Source organism: Pogona vitticeps, chromosome 3 (assembly GCF_051106095.1).
Source record: "Pogona vitticeps strain Pit_001003342236 chromosome 3, PviZW2.1, whole genome shotgun sequence".
Classification (NCBI taxonomy): domain Eukaryota; kingdom Metazoa; phylum Chordata; class Lepidosauria; order Squamata; family Agamidae; genus Pogona; species Pogona vitticeps.
In genome coordinates this window covers 81,049,405-81,064,707 of record NC_135785.1, presented here as the reverse complement: position 1 = coordinate 81,064,707, position 15,303 = coordinate 81,049,405, and the positions used below count along the sequence as shown (strand labels likewise).

The 15,303-nt window shown below is 40.8% G+C and overlaps 1 long non-coding RNA gene across 1 annotated transcript in view; it reads right to left on the bottom strand.

The window, feature by feature from the left end:
• LOC144588404 (uncharacterized) overlaps nt 1-15,303 on the bottom strand; it is a 272,384-nt gene that overhangs the window by 58,268 nt on the left and 198,813 nt on the right. The window lies entirely within an intron of this gene.

The following is a 15,303-nucleotide window of genomic DNA, read 5'->3' as shown; positions in this document are numbered from 1 at the left end:
TGGAATCATTAGTGCACCTTCTAAAATGTGTGCATACTTAATTTGGCGTTGATCTGACTTTTCGTTAATTTTTTGTGAATTTTTTTCTCCCCCATAGGAAACAATGGAGCTGTCAGATTTTGACAGCTGTCAAAAGTTGGGGGAAAAAAATTCACCATAAATTAACGAAAAGTCAGATCAAAGCCAAATTAACTTTTGCATCCGTTTTAGAGGGTGCAGAAGCTAATCCAAGCATTTAAAACCATTTTTGACCCTTTTATGACACATTTAAATTTGCAAAAATTGACTTCGCAAAGCCATTGAAATGTATTGAGTCGGCTTCAATACATTCCAATGGAGGAAACATTGTATCGTTTAACAATGTTTCCTATGGGTTTTTTCGCTTAAGGATGCCAATCCGTGCCTATTGGAACGGATTAACCGGTTTCCAATGCATTCCTATGGGAAATGGTGTTTCGCATAAAGTTTTTTTCGCATAAGTTTTTTTTTTTTTTGGAACCAATTAAAAACGTTATGCGAGGCACCACTGTATAAGTAAATTCTGGTAGGATAGTGTGCTTAGTAAGTTAACAGAGGTTTTGTTTATATTGCTACTCCTTCAAGTGAAGCCAAAACTTCCTTGTGAAGAAGGGGCATTGGAACTATCATAATGACAATTAAATCCTCATGCCAGTTATACCCCTGCAGCAAACTACAAGCCCCTGTCCCCATGCATCAGAATTCTCACTGGGGCCAGAAAATATCCCACAATGTATATAGCACAACTAGTGTTCTTTCTCTTTAAACAATCTTAGTTCATCAGAGTTAACAAATGTGTGTGCAACAAGTCCCCATATAAGCAGACCTTTAAATAACAATGATAAACAGCAAAACTTTGGGATGGAAATGCAATAACACAGGGCCACAACAGGTACAGTATGGGCCAAATGGTAGCTAACAAGTAACACTGTCTTCTTCGTTGCAGAAGTTTAACCGCTTCACTGTTCCACCCTTTATGAACCCAACATCCATTAAAGATGTTTTACATTATTTGTCATATAGGTCCATGGCTCTCAGTGTCACCATGCCAGCTGTTTCATTGTATAGCCCCCCTGCCCCATGAGATTTAACTCATAGCCTCCTTAGAGAAGAGGTTAGAGACCAATAAGACATGAGAGATATGTGTGTGGTGTAACTGGGCTCACAATGTGGTACTTGTTTCTGGTTCCTGGGTAGCTGTAAAACCTGCTGTTCAGTATGGTAATATGCGCACTATCATTTTATACTCATTAACTTTGTATATGTTCCCTTATAAATCATATATAAACCCTCATGGGGTTATCTTCAAGCATTTATACACATGACAAAAGGTTAATTGTTTTGTGAAAGACATGGAAAGGACACCTTGACAGCCTTTGATAGAAATTATATCTTCTGGAAATTTATCTGCTTTGTATTGGATGTGGCAGACATACAGTATATCACAGAAGTGAATGCATCCCCTCACATTTCATAAATATTTTAGGATATTTTTTCATGTGACAACACTGAAGAAATGACACTTGGCTACAATGTAGAGCAGTGAGTATACAGCTTGTAGAACAGTGTCAATGTGCTGTCCTGTTGAAATAACGCAACACACAGCCATTAATGTCTAAACCACTGGCAACAAAAGTGAGTACGCCCCTAAGTGTCAATGTCCAAATTGGGCACAAAGTGTCAATATTTGGTGTGGCCACCATTATTTTCCAGCACTGCCTTAACCCTCTTGGGTATAGAGTTGACCATAGCTTCACAGGTTGCCAGTAGAGTCCTTTTCCACGCCTTCATGATGACATCACAGAGGTGGTGGATGTTAGAGACCTTGTGCACCTCTACCTTCCATTTCAGGATGCCCCACAGATGCTCAATAGGGTTTAGGTCTGGAGAAATGCTTGGGCAGTCCATCACCTTTACCCTCAGCTTCTTTAGCAAGGCAGTGGTTGTTTTGGAGGTGTGTTTGGGGTCATTATAATATTGGAATACTGCCCTGCGGCCCAGTCTCTGAAGGGAGGGGATCATGCTCTGCTTCAGTATGTCACAGTACATGTTGGTATTCATGGTTCCCTCAAATGTAGTTCCCCAGTGCCAGTAGCACTCATGCAGCCCCAGACCATGATACTCCCACCACCATGCTTGACTGTAGGCATGACACACTTATCTTTGTACTCTTCAACTGGTTGCCACCACACACACTTGACACCATCTGAACCAAATAAATTTATCTTGGTCTCTCTGAACCACAGGACATGGTTCCAGAAATCCATGTCCTTAATCTGCTTGTCTGCAGCAAACCGTATGCAGTTTTTCTTGTGCATCATCTTTAGAAGAGGCTTCCTTCCAGGACGACAGCCCTGGAGACCAATGGCATATGGTCTGAACACTGACAAGCTGACCCCACCCCCTTCAACCTCTGCAGCAATGCTGGCAGCAATCATACATCTATTTCCCAAAACCAACCTCTGGATATGACGCTGAGCACAGGCAAGTTATTGGCTGACCATGGTGAGGCCTGCTCTGAGTGGAACCTGTCCTGTTAAACTGTTGTATGGTCTTGGCCACTGTGCTGCAGCTCAGTTTCAGAGTTTTGGCAATCTTCTTATATCCTAGGCCATCTTTATGTAGAGCAACAATTCATTTTTTTCCAGATCCTCAGATAGTTCATTACCATGAGGTGCCAAGTAGAACTTCCACTGACCAGTCGGAGAGAGTGAGCGTGATAACACCTGCTCCCCCTTCATATCTGAGACTTGTAGCACTAACAGGTCTCATGAAACCAGGGAGGGAAAACGGCTACTTGGGCCCAATTTGGATATGGTCATTTAGGGGTGTACTCACTTTTGTTGCCAGTGGTTTGGACATTAATGGCTGTGTGTTGCGTTATTTTGAGGGGACAGCACATTTACACTGTTATACAAGCTGTATGCTCACTGCTCTACATTGTAGCCAAGTGTCATTTCTTCAGTGTTGTCACATTAAAGCTAAACTAAAGTATTTATAAAATGTGAGGGGGTTTACTCACTTCTGTGATATATCTATATCTATATCTATATCTATATCTATATCTATATCTATATCTACAGTATATCACAGAAGTGAGTAAACCCCCTCACATTTCATAAATACTTTAGTTTAGCTTTTCATGTGACAACAAAAATATGGCAGTTATTGCACAATGATTCATGCCATTTTGTGTGTGTAAAATTATTGGGGTGTTCATACCCTGGCAAACATATGACATATGCATAGGAAGGTATACCCATATGCTATATCTATCTATATCATTTTGTGTGTGTAAAATTATTGGGGTGTTCATACCCTGGCAAACACATGACATATGCATAGGAAGGTATACCCATATGCTATAGATATAGCATATGGGTATACCTTCCTGTGCATATGTCATGTGTTTGCCAGGGTATGAACACCCCAATAATTTTACACACACAAAATGGCATGAGTCATTGTGCAATAACTGCCATATTTTTATGGAGTAAATTCTAATAGAGACGATCTTCCAGAGAGTGTCATAACATATGCATATGTTCTTCTCTATATAGATGCATTTAATATAATTGAATGGAGGTATAAAATGTATCCAATAAACAAATAAACAATAAATTTCTGAATTTCTGAAAACAATAAATTTCTCTTCCTGAAAGAGAAGTTGACAAGAAACGAGACACATAAATCTGCCCTTTACAAAATTGTGGCTATAAAATCCACAATGTGACTATGGTCTCATACTTGGATTCTGGACACACACAGCAGATTGAAACCTCCTAGGCCCTCTGGAGCACACACAAATATTCTTTTTACCTACCATTGCCCCCAAAGTATTAATGTTCATACTAGCAAAAGCTGTACTGTAATAATACAAGCAGGCATAACCTGCCCTGAAGTGTTTTTAATGGAAATGTTTATAGTGACCTTTTCCAAAGTAAACAAATTGAAAATGGTCAAATTGTGCATGGTTCATGCACAGAGTGGTATTTATTCTTTGGGGGTGGGGAACCAGCAAGGAATGGGAGTGCTGCAAAACGCTATTGTTAGGGCCAGGCCAAGGCCATGGGTGGCTGTCGCTAGCAAGATTGCTACATCTCAGGGTATCAGATGGAGTCACAGGGAATTGCTGTGCTACCCTCGGTCTCCAGGTGTGCGTGCTTCTGAGGGAAGACAAATATCAGTCTGAATAACACTGCAGGAGGATAAAGTTTTGCTTTGTGTTTTAAGGTGGTTTTTGAGCCAAGACTTCCTGGCTGAGTGCAAAGGTGTTGCATCTGTGGAATATAAGAGCACCAAAAAGCCAGGAGCAAAGGGAAATGATGAGGGAGAGAGATGCTGGGTGCCTGCACTTGCTGTGCGATTCAGAGCAAGGCCATCCATAAAGAATGTAGCATTAGCATCAGTATGACTCATAAGCCATCTTGCGGCAGAAGCTCTGGCTGCAGTGGTTCAGATCCATAAAAGAAAATTCCCTTGGTGGCAATGAGTCTTTTGTAAGTCCCACGAACAGTGTAGGGCACGGAAAAACTCTCCACGTCCCATATGTCCTATAAGAGAAATTGTGGGATGCAAGCTCTAGCAAGAAAGATGGTAATCACTGCAGCTGTTATATTTCATCCCCAGTCCATGTGCCAAAAATGTGCTTCCTTGTACAACTCTGGATTACCATATTACCTGATTAGCCATTTTTTAACTCAGATTTCACTCCCACACACTCAGATTCTCCTTATGTTTATTTCCACAATCAACTGGTCCAGAAATGCTTCTAGTCCCCTTCCAACTCTTGCCTGCCCCATCTCGGTGACAACAGGACTTGGATCAGCCTCACCAGACTCTAGTTATTCACCACCCACCCACCTAAGCAGCAGCTTCACATCCAAACGGAAGGGCACATCATTCATTACAGTGACAGTGTTCTAGAATTTTCTGGCCTTTCTTTTAGGTAGCTTCATTTACCATTGAGTGTGTGTAATTTTTAATGTAAATTTTTGTAGATTTAACAAAAAAGCAAAATAAATTGAAACAAAGGAGGAACAAAAGAACAATGACAACAACAACAGAAGAACAGTAAATGCAATAATATTAGTACTCACTATGAACTGCCATTATAAATTCGTAATATGGTTGGAACCATCACTAAATGCATCTCAAATTATGCATATAAATCAATGTGGGCCTTCCAGATGTCCAAGTAAATATCCCAGATTCTGTATGATAGTTGTTCAAATGTAGCTAATACTAACAGATCCTCCATCCACATTGTAATGGATGACAGATGTTTATCCTTCCAAGCTCGGAGTATAAGTCTCTTAGCCACCATAAGAGCTTGCAAAATCCAGTTTTGTTGCCCATTTATTAGACTCTGTAGTACAGGGATGTAATTTAAAAGAACATGAATGTCTGCAACTACCAAAGATTTCCTCAATATTGCATTAGTACAAGCAACAACTTCAAACCAAATTGAATGAATTGCTTGACAAGCCCAGATCATATTTCTCAAGGATATATTTCAAGCATTACGTGTATCAAAGTTTAAAAACCCCTTCCTAAACAACAATTGTGGGATCTAATATACTCTGAATACTATTTTTTGTTGCTGTTGATCATGGAAATGCAGAACCTGGAGTTACTGCCATTCCTCACTTACAGGTAGATCATACTTCACCTGTAAAGTGGAAAACGTTAGGAATTTGTCATCCAAGCTTATCAACTGGTCTAAAATAGATACTCTACATTCTACCCACTTTTACAAAAAGGGCTTCCTCTCTGTCTTCAGATCTGGATCCCCCCCAATGAAGTCATTTTAGCATGGGCATATGGATAAAATTGTATCTGAGAAATTCCAAAATAGGGCAATTCTCTCTAGCTGCTAAAATTGAAGGAAGTATCTTTCTTTTACTGTGTTTTGAACCCAGAAAAATAATATCAATCAAGGGGTGTTAAAGAGGCCCAATCACCCACGCTGCAGTATTTGCAGAAACGGAGTCTTGTCAACTGTGTACATGTGCTGAAAAATACAAACCATAGTGATACAAACTAATATCTGGGAAATTATAACCTCCTTCTGATATTGACAATTGCCTTTTCTTAATAGCAATAGGTACGTTTTGATCATGAATAATAGGGATGAATTACTTTTAGAAAATAACTATCCAGGTTTTTTCAAAATTGATTACTCTTGGCTCAACTTCATCCTCTGAGGTTCTTGATGCAAGATTTAATGTCTTTGACATTCATGTAAACTCCAGTTGCTTTCTGTAGGGTTATGCAGGGCAACATCTTTGATCATTTGAAGGAGAAAACAAGCTGTCTATAAACCTCAAACAAGTAGTAGAAACAGGGCATTTCCCCCCCTAGTAGTTTCAGAGACATTTCATAGCTCCAATGCACTGCCTGTCTTCCTTTTGCTAAATGAAGGTTAACTTCTTTGAGGCAGCTCTGAAATCTTTATCTTGGCATATGAGCAAAATAAAATATTGTCAGAAATGAAAGGTTGATATAAATGTTGCTAGTGGAGGAATAGGCTTGACCTTGCTAAAAGTGAAAAACCCTTCCAGCTTTAGCTGGGTTTCTGATTGCATGAGACAGGGCTCGTAGATAACCAAGGATGTTTGATTCCACCAGTGACAAATCAGTCTGGGGAAAAATACCCTAGCACATCAACATAATTATGTCCAGAGAAAATGACAAAACACATATGACTGTAATAAGGTTCTGTATTTGCCTAACAGCAAGTAACTGTCAAAATTATTTTCCCTCACTTGAGCTGGAAGGAAATTAAAATCCGCTGGGGGTGGGGGAGAAAAAGCATGAACACCAGAAATCTCTGGAGACAGGTTCAATAGACCTCAGTATTTACACTTCATTATATTAATTTAGATACATTTTAGGTTTGATGGATTGTTGATGATACTATTTTTGTTAACAAAGAAAGAAAAGGAGTCTCTCCTCAAGAATCTTGCCTCAGAAATGAAGATGTGTTTATTGCCATAGGACCCTGCCCATTTGTTAACATATCCTGAGGAGGGTGTTCTCCAAGCCAAAACACTCCCAGTGATAGCTCCTAGGTTCAGGGAATGTGTTCTCGCAGGAGGCTAGGTTTGTTGGGTCTCAAGACAATAGCTGGAAACTTGTGGACTTGTGGCTTTTTTGGGGGGAGGGAAAAATATCTTAAGATGTCCAATGATGAAGGAGAAAAAAGTTTTATTGTACTGTGTTAGGTAGCTTTAATGCTTGAGGATCCAGCTCTTCTCCCCAGGACTCCCTGATGTCATCAAATACTCAATGCTCTGAGTGTTGCACAGATAATATTCATTTCAAATGTACTGCAGGAAATCTCCCTCCCTCCCTCAAAAACACACACACACAGACAGACAGACAGACAGACAGACAGACAAACATTTCCAATTATTTTACAAGGACTTGCTTCCCATGTCATCACACTCCCCCTCACCTCAAGTTAAAGCTATGAAATCTCAGAGAAAGGAAAGCTGCTGAGCTGGCAGCCTGACAGGAAGGTCCTCATAAACCTTATTCAGTCATTTAGAAGGCGTACTCTGAATGTGCTCCATCTCCACAAGAATAGGAACCATTTGGAGCTGAAGGTCTCTGCTACATGTGGAGCTTCCTGAAGTGATCAATGCATCTGAAAAATTAGATTTCTTGAGTCTCGGTCTTCTGATTTCTTTACTGCAGTCTCCATTTGGATAGATGATTGAACCAAGGTATACAAAAGCTTTAACAATTTCAATTTCTTCATTGTCAACATTTAAGTTGTGGAGTTCTCCAGTAATCATGATTTTTGTCTTCTTAATGTGCAACTACAGTCCTGTTTTGGTGCATTCTTATTTCATTTTCACCAGAAGTCTTTTCAAGTCATTGTTGATTTCTGCCAGTAGGATGGTCTCGTCTGCATATCTCAAATTATTGATGTTTCTGACACCAGTTTTCACTCACTCATCTGAATCTAGCCTCTGATATGTTTTGCATATAGACTGAACAGATAAGGGGAGAACCTGTGTCTGATAACTTTGCCTCTAGGAAACCATTCTGTATCTTCAAATTCTGTCCTAACAGTAGCTTATTGCCCACAATTCAAGTGACACATCAGGACAATTAACTGCTGAGGCACACCCATTTCTTTCAGAACAATGTGTAGTTTCCCATGATCCACACAGTCAAAGGCTTTGCTCTAGTCCATAAAACATAGACTGATCTTCTTCTGAAATTCTTTGGTATGCTCCAGTGGCCAGCAGATATTTCCAATATGGTCTCAAGTGCTTCTTAATCTTCAGAATCCAAGTTGAACATCGGGCATTTTTCGCTTCATTCAGGGTAAAAGCCTTTGTTGCAACATCATGAGAATCACTTTGCTTGTATGGGAAGTTAGCATTGGCTTAACAGTGGCATTATAAACATTTAAATTGTCATTATCTCGATTTCTTGCCCTTTCTCCCTGGAACTCAAGGCAACCCAGTCAAGATCCTCTTTGTGAGACTGGACTCAGAGCAGTCCAGATCCACACAGCTACTTTTTTGTGATAATGGAAGTGGTCAGCATTAAGTAAGGATGCATTTTTAAAAGCAGGTTCAGTGTAATCTGTAGTTGAGTCCTAAGTGAAATCAAATTTCACACACTGTCATCTCAAAGGTATGTAATCCAGAATGAATCATTATGCTTTGCATGAGCAAGGTATCCAGTATCAGTTTTAGTTGTATTCTCTTCCTCCCTGTCTCTGTTAATTGAAGTCTGTAGCATTCAGCATACAGTGGACCCTTGACTTACAGACGGCTTGACTTACAGACTTTTTGAGTTACAGACTTCTCTGGCCGCAAAATTTAGGTTTGACTTACAGACCAGAAAAAAACCAAAATGGAACAAAAACGGCCTGTTACGGGATTAATCGGTTTTCAATGCACTGTAGGTCAATGGAGACTTGACTTACAGACTTTTTGACTTGAGAACCACCTTCCAATACGGATTAAGTTCTCAAGTCAAGACCCCACTGTAGCTAAAATAATAAAACATTAGGTTATCTCTGTGCCTCTTCTCAATAGTCAGAAGTGATTAAAAGAACTTCAGATTAATTAGTACAAGTGTGTTTTCAGTCTCAGATAAATTCACCAGGTTTGGATTTAGTAAAGAATCCTGGATTAGGATCTAAGGTTTTGGATTTAAATATTAGATATAACAATGAAACTTTGAAAGTCTGAGAAATGACCAAGCCAAATGACCATGCTACGCAAACCCCCTCCATGCATGACTGTATCCATGTTACTAGGCTTTTGCATTTATAATGTGCATTGTATTATATTGTGCATTTATACCGTGTTATGAATTCAGGACGGGGGGAGGATTTATTTCCATTAGGGCTTATTATAATGAGCATAATTTTGTAGTTTTAGAAAGCCATTTTCTCATCATAAACTTCAGCTCCACAAATGGAAATTGATCATCTCTGAAAGACAGAAGAAACGAGTCAGCCGAAATTAAGCTGCTTGAAGTGAGAGGGATTTGAATACAACCCCTGGCTCTTAGACAGTAACTCCTAACAGGTCTGGCCAACCTAGTCAGTAGTGAGAGATGATGACAGCAGCAACCTAACCACCTCTGGAGGGCCACAGGTTGTTTGAACAACTAGTATTTAATGACTCAGTCAAACACAAAATGCTCAATGTATTCGCGAAGGCTTTCACGGCCAGGATCTAATGGTTGTTGTGGGTTTTTCGGGCTCTTTGGCCGTGTTCTGAAGGTTGTTCTTCCTAATGTTTCGCCAGTCTCTGTGGCCGGCATCTTCAGAGGACAGCACTCTGTGCTCTGGTGTAGTTTGCTCAACTTTGTTTCATAGTAGAATTATATTATACTTACCATATTGGCATAAAGTGGGACAAGGGGCAGAATTGTATTATGGATTTATGCCACTCTAAGTGCCCTTGCATAAACTGAGGTGGTGAATTATCACTAATTAACCAGTTGCCACTCCCATTTCTGGTCCCCACACCAAATTGTGTGACTGACATGAGACCAGAAATGTGAGCAGCAAGTTCTTAATTAGTGGCAGTTCATTGCCACGATCCACACAGTTACATTTATGCCAGTATAAAACCCCAAGAGGAGTTAAGCCATTTTAAATGGAAAGTCAGACACCATGGCTGAAGTCTTATTAACAGCATGTAAGAGCAACTGCTCAGTAGCTTTTCCCCCATAGTAATAGCACAGTGGCTTAGGTCTCTGGCTGCATATCCAGAGGTTTGGAATTCAATTCCCCACAGTGCTTCCTTGACAGGGGCTGGACTTGATGATCCATAGGGTCTCTTCCAGCTCTGCAGTTCTAAGATGCTTATCTAAGATGAAAACCACCAATGCAAATAAGAGTGCAACTGAACTTGCTACCAGAGTGAGACTGAACTCGCAAAAGGGAGCCTGACAGAATTGGCCTGGGGGAGGGGCAGAGTCCCTCTCCATGTTTTCTCAATAGGGTTCTGGTTGATAACATTTCAGCATTGCCATCCATGGGAAGAGTGGTGATGTATGATGTATTAAAAGCAAACATTTTCGTACCATGGATCCCTCCATACTTTTATGAAAAGCTAATTTTCCAGATGACAGCTCTCAAAACCCTATGACCAATATGGCCAGTTTTTAGGGCAACCCAGAAAGATGAAGCATAAAAGGTGAGAAACAGGAAAGACCTTGAAGGCTTGTTGATTTTTAAGAAAAGTGTTGACCTTGTGCTTCTGTCTTTCTCATTTTTGTGAACAGATATTAAAAACAGTGTTTTATTTATTTTATGGTATTTATTGTATACTGTATTTTTATACTGTTGATGTGTTGTGAACCACCTTTGCACAATGGGGCGGTGTGCAAGTTGAAATAAGAAATAAATACATATAGAGAACCACACTTCCATATTTTAATTTTTTTCCCCGTCTGTGAAAGTGATCTGCTCACTCTGTTTCTTCTGCTCCCCCTCCACCAAAGCAGCTGTTCATGACTGTGAGTTTTATGTATAAAACATTCGCCCAATGTGAAATATGACTGAAGTTCATGTTACCTGGCCACCTTTGAATAAAATAACTTTGCAATTGGCATGTTACATTTATCCTTCCTTGAAGGTAAACCTCTATGCAGGTCGTGAAGACTTTCAGATTAAACCTCTCTGCTTCAAAATACTGATTATTTCCTTCATGTAAAAATATATAGCAGGCTTCTTATTAATTCTTTCACTTGCGCTGGTGGGACTGGCAAAACTGGCAATAATGGATTAGCGACCTGACAGGACTTCCGTGCTTGGTACACAGACCTTAGCCAGGCTGCCACTTTCTTGCTCTGTAGAAACAGGCTTGAGTAGGAAAGCATTACCTTGCCAGATGCACTCAGTTTTCTTACTGGTAGAGCTATTTGCGTGAAAGGCAATAAATGTAAGCATTAAGGACATGTGACTCGACTGGATGGTGCAGTGTTTTGATTGCCGGCATACCAGGTGAACACAAGGCAGGGAAGAGCTGTTTTGTTTTATTTTTAAATAATGCCCCTAAGAGCAGTACTCTAGAATATAAAATGAATTGGACTTTATATAGGAAAGGATAGATGACATTTCTCCAGAAATCAGGAGTGGAAACAAGAATTTTTGAAATAAGCTATTGCAGCGCGCATGTGCGCACACGCGCGCGCGCGCGCGCACACACACACACACACACACACACACACACACACACACACACACACACACGTGTGTGAGCTCTTTGTTCTGCCTTCATGGACGGGTACCAAGAGTTAAAATAGATTGCACTGAAGATAATGACCTTTGAAGCACTGGCTGGATTGCACCAATTTTCATAGTAAGGACCGGCCAAAATTCTTAAAAGTACCACATCTTTTTTCTGCTTTTGTTTTGTTTTGTGTTTCTTGTCAATATGCTAGTGCAGACTAACATGGCAACAACTTGAAAAGCATGGCGCAGTGCATTTTTGCAGCATGTGCCACCATGACATTATACACTCCAGGGCAAGAGGAGGGAAGGGCCTAGGATATTGGGGAAGAACAACTGAGGGAGAGCTCTTGAGAGCACTCTTTGTAGTTGGAGAGATCTGTTGTCAGAAGAGTGGATCCTGAGTAACTGATCTGAGGTTTGACAACTGTCTCTGACAGATCAATGTGATGGATCTAGCTCGTTCGTTCGTTTAGTCGTTTAGTCGTGCCCGACTCTTCGTGACCCCATGGACCAGAGCACGCCAGGCCCTTCTATCTTCCACTGCCTCCCGGAGTTGTGTCAAATTCATTCTGGTAGCTTCGATGACACTGTCCAACCATCTCATCCTTAGTCGTCCCCTTCTCCTCTTGCCTTCACATTTTCCCAACATCAAGGTCTTTTCCAGGGAGTCCTCTCTTCTCATGAGATGGCCAAAGTATTGGAGCCTCAGCTTCAACATCTGTCCTTCCAGTGAGCACTCGGGGTTGATTTCCTTTAGAATTGATAGGTTTGTTCTCCTTGCAGTCCAGGGGACTCTCAAGAGTCTCCTCCAGCACCACAATTCAAAGGCATCAATTCTACGGCGGTCGGCTTTCTTTATGGTCCACCTCTCACTTCCATACATCACTACAGGAAAAACCATAGCTTTGACTATTCGGACTTTTGTTGGCAAGGTGATATCTCTGCTTTTTAAGATGCTGTCAAGGTTTTTCATCACATTCCTCAAGAAGCAGGCTGTCTCCATCTGCAGTGATTATGGAGCCCAAGAAAGTAAAATCTGTCACTGCCTCCATATCTTCCCCTTCTATTTCCCAGGAGGTGATGGGGCCAGTGGCCATGATCTTAGTTTTTTTGATGTTGAGTTTCAGACCGTTTTTTGCACTCTCCTCTTTCACCCTCATTACAAGGTTCTTTAGTTCCTCCTCACTTTCTGCCATCAAAGTGATATCATCTGCATATCGGAGGTTGTTGATATTTCTTCCGGCGATCTTAATTCCAGCTTGGGATTCCTCCAGTCCAGCCTTCCGCATGATGTATTCTGCATATAAATTGAATAAGCAGGGGGACAATATACAGCCTTGTCGTACTCCTTTCCCAATTTTGAACCAATCAGTTGTTCCATATCCAATTCCAACTGTTGCTTCCTGTCCCACATATAGGTTTCTCAGGAGATGGATAAGGTGATCAGGCACACCCATTTCTTTAAGGACTTGCCATAGTTTGCTGTGGTCCACACAGTCAAAGGCTTTTGCATAATCAATGAAGCAGAAGTAGATGTTTTTCTGGAACTCTCTGGCTTTCTCCATAATCCAGCGCATATTAGCAATTTGGTCTCGAGTTCCTCTGCCCCTTCGGAATCCTGCTTGTACTTCTGGGAGTTCTCGGTCCACATATTGCTGAAGCCTACCTTGTAGGATTTTGAGCATAACCTTGCTAGCGTGTGAAATGAGTGCAATTGTCCGGTAGTTGGAGCATTCTTTGGCACTGCCCTTCTTTGGGATTGGAATGTAGACTGATCTTTTCCAGTCCTCTGGCCACTGTTGAGTTTTCCAGACTTGCTGGCATATTGAAAGTAGCACCTTAACAGCATCATCTTTTAAGATTTTAAATAGTTCCACTGGAATGCCATCACCTCCACTGGCCTTGTTGTTAGCCAGGCTTTCTAAGGCCCACTTGACTTCACTCTCCAAGATGTATGGCTCAAGGTCAGAAACCACACTACCTGGGTTGTCTGGGACATCGAGATCTTTCTGGTACAATTCCTCTGTGTATTCTTGCCACCTCTTCTTGATGTCTTCTGCTTCTGTGAGGTCCCTTCCATTTTTGTCCTTTATCATGTCCATCCTTGCACAGAAGGTTCCTCTGATATCTCCAATTTTCCTGAACAGATCTCTGGTTTTTCCTTTTCTGTTATTTTCCTCTATTTATTTGCATTGTTCATTTAAGAATGCCCTCTTGTCTCTCCTTGCTATTCTTTGGAAGTCTGCATTCAATTTTCTGTAACTTTCCCTATCTCCCTTGCATTTTGTTTCCCTTCTCCTCTCTGCTATTTGTAAGGCCTCGTTGGACAGCCACTTTGCTTTCTTGCATTTCCCTTTCTTTGGTATGGTTTTTGTTGCTGCCTCCTGTACAATGTTACGAGCCTCTATCCAAAGTTCTTCAGGCACTCTGTCCACCAAATCTAGTTCCTTAAGTCTGTTCTTCACTTCCACTGTGTATTCATAAGGGATTTGGTTTAGATTATACCTGAGTAGCCCAGTGGTTTTTCCTACTCTCTTCAGTTTAAGCCTAAATTTTGCTATGAGAAGCTGATGATCAGAGCCACAATCAGCTCCAGGTCTTGTTTTTGCTGACAATTATAAGTGCCATAATTGTCACAAAATCAAGAGTGATAGAGGCTGTGTGTGTATGTAACCTCAATGTAGTGTGTGTGTGTGTGTGTGTGTGTGTGTGTGTGTGTGTGTGTGTGTGTGTGTGTGTGTGTGTGTGTTGATTATTGAGGAAATGTTTTTCAAGCAGTCATCAAACTCAGAATTGATTGCTAGGCAAACTCTCCACATCTGGAGCAGAGAAAAACCCCATTTAGCCATCCAGTGTTTGCTCAATGAGCAAAGCTAAATGCATGAAAAGAGAGACAGAAAGCTACGCTTCCCTGCTCTATTATGGTTTTGCTCACCTGAGGCAATAGCTTGGAACTGGGGAAACTCATCAATCTGTGAAAGCTGTTCATGTGAGTCAGAAGCCTGATTTCCTCATGTTCTTGCTTGCATGTAGAATCTTCAGGGATTGATGAGTGTCTCTTCTTCAGACTCATTGCTTTGACCAAGCCAAGCAAAAACAGAGGGTGTGGGAATAACTTGCTCTTCTTCTTCACATGTTGAGCTCACTAAGACATAGATTAACTTACTGAGCACTAAATGTTTTGAAATTGTGCAATCGGTTGAGGCAAAATGGTTTAGTAAATGCCTCTAGAGATCTTGCTGACCTCATGGGGAAGACAGTAGACCATGCCACGTATGTGTAAAGGGGAAAATATAAATTAAATTGTTGCCATGCAAAATACAATTATACAAGCATTGTATACCAATTCACTAGTGCGTGTCACATGCCAAACCAGGTATATGTATGTGTGTGTGATATTTTTATATCTAAACTTCTGTAAAAAGACTGGTAGAAAGAGGGGGAAACCTGGCAATTTCCATTTCTCCTGCCTTCCAGTTTTTTAGCTCCCAATTTCTCTCTGTCCCAAATATGAAGAGATTTGCTTATTCTGATCCATACATACAAAAAATGATGCTTATTTGAAA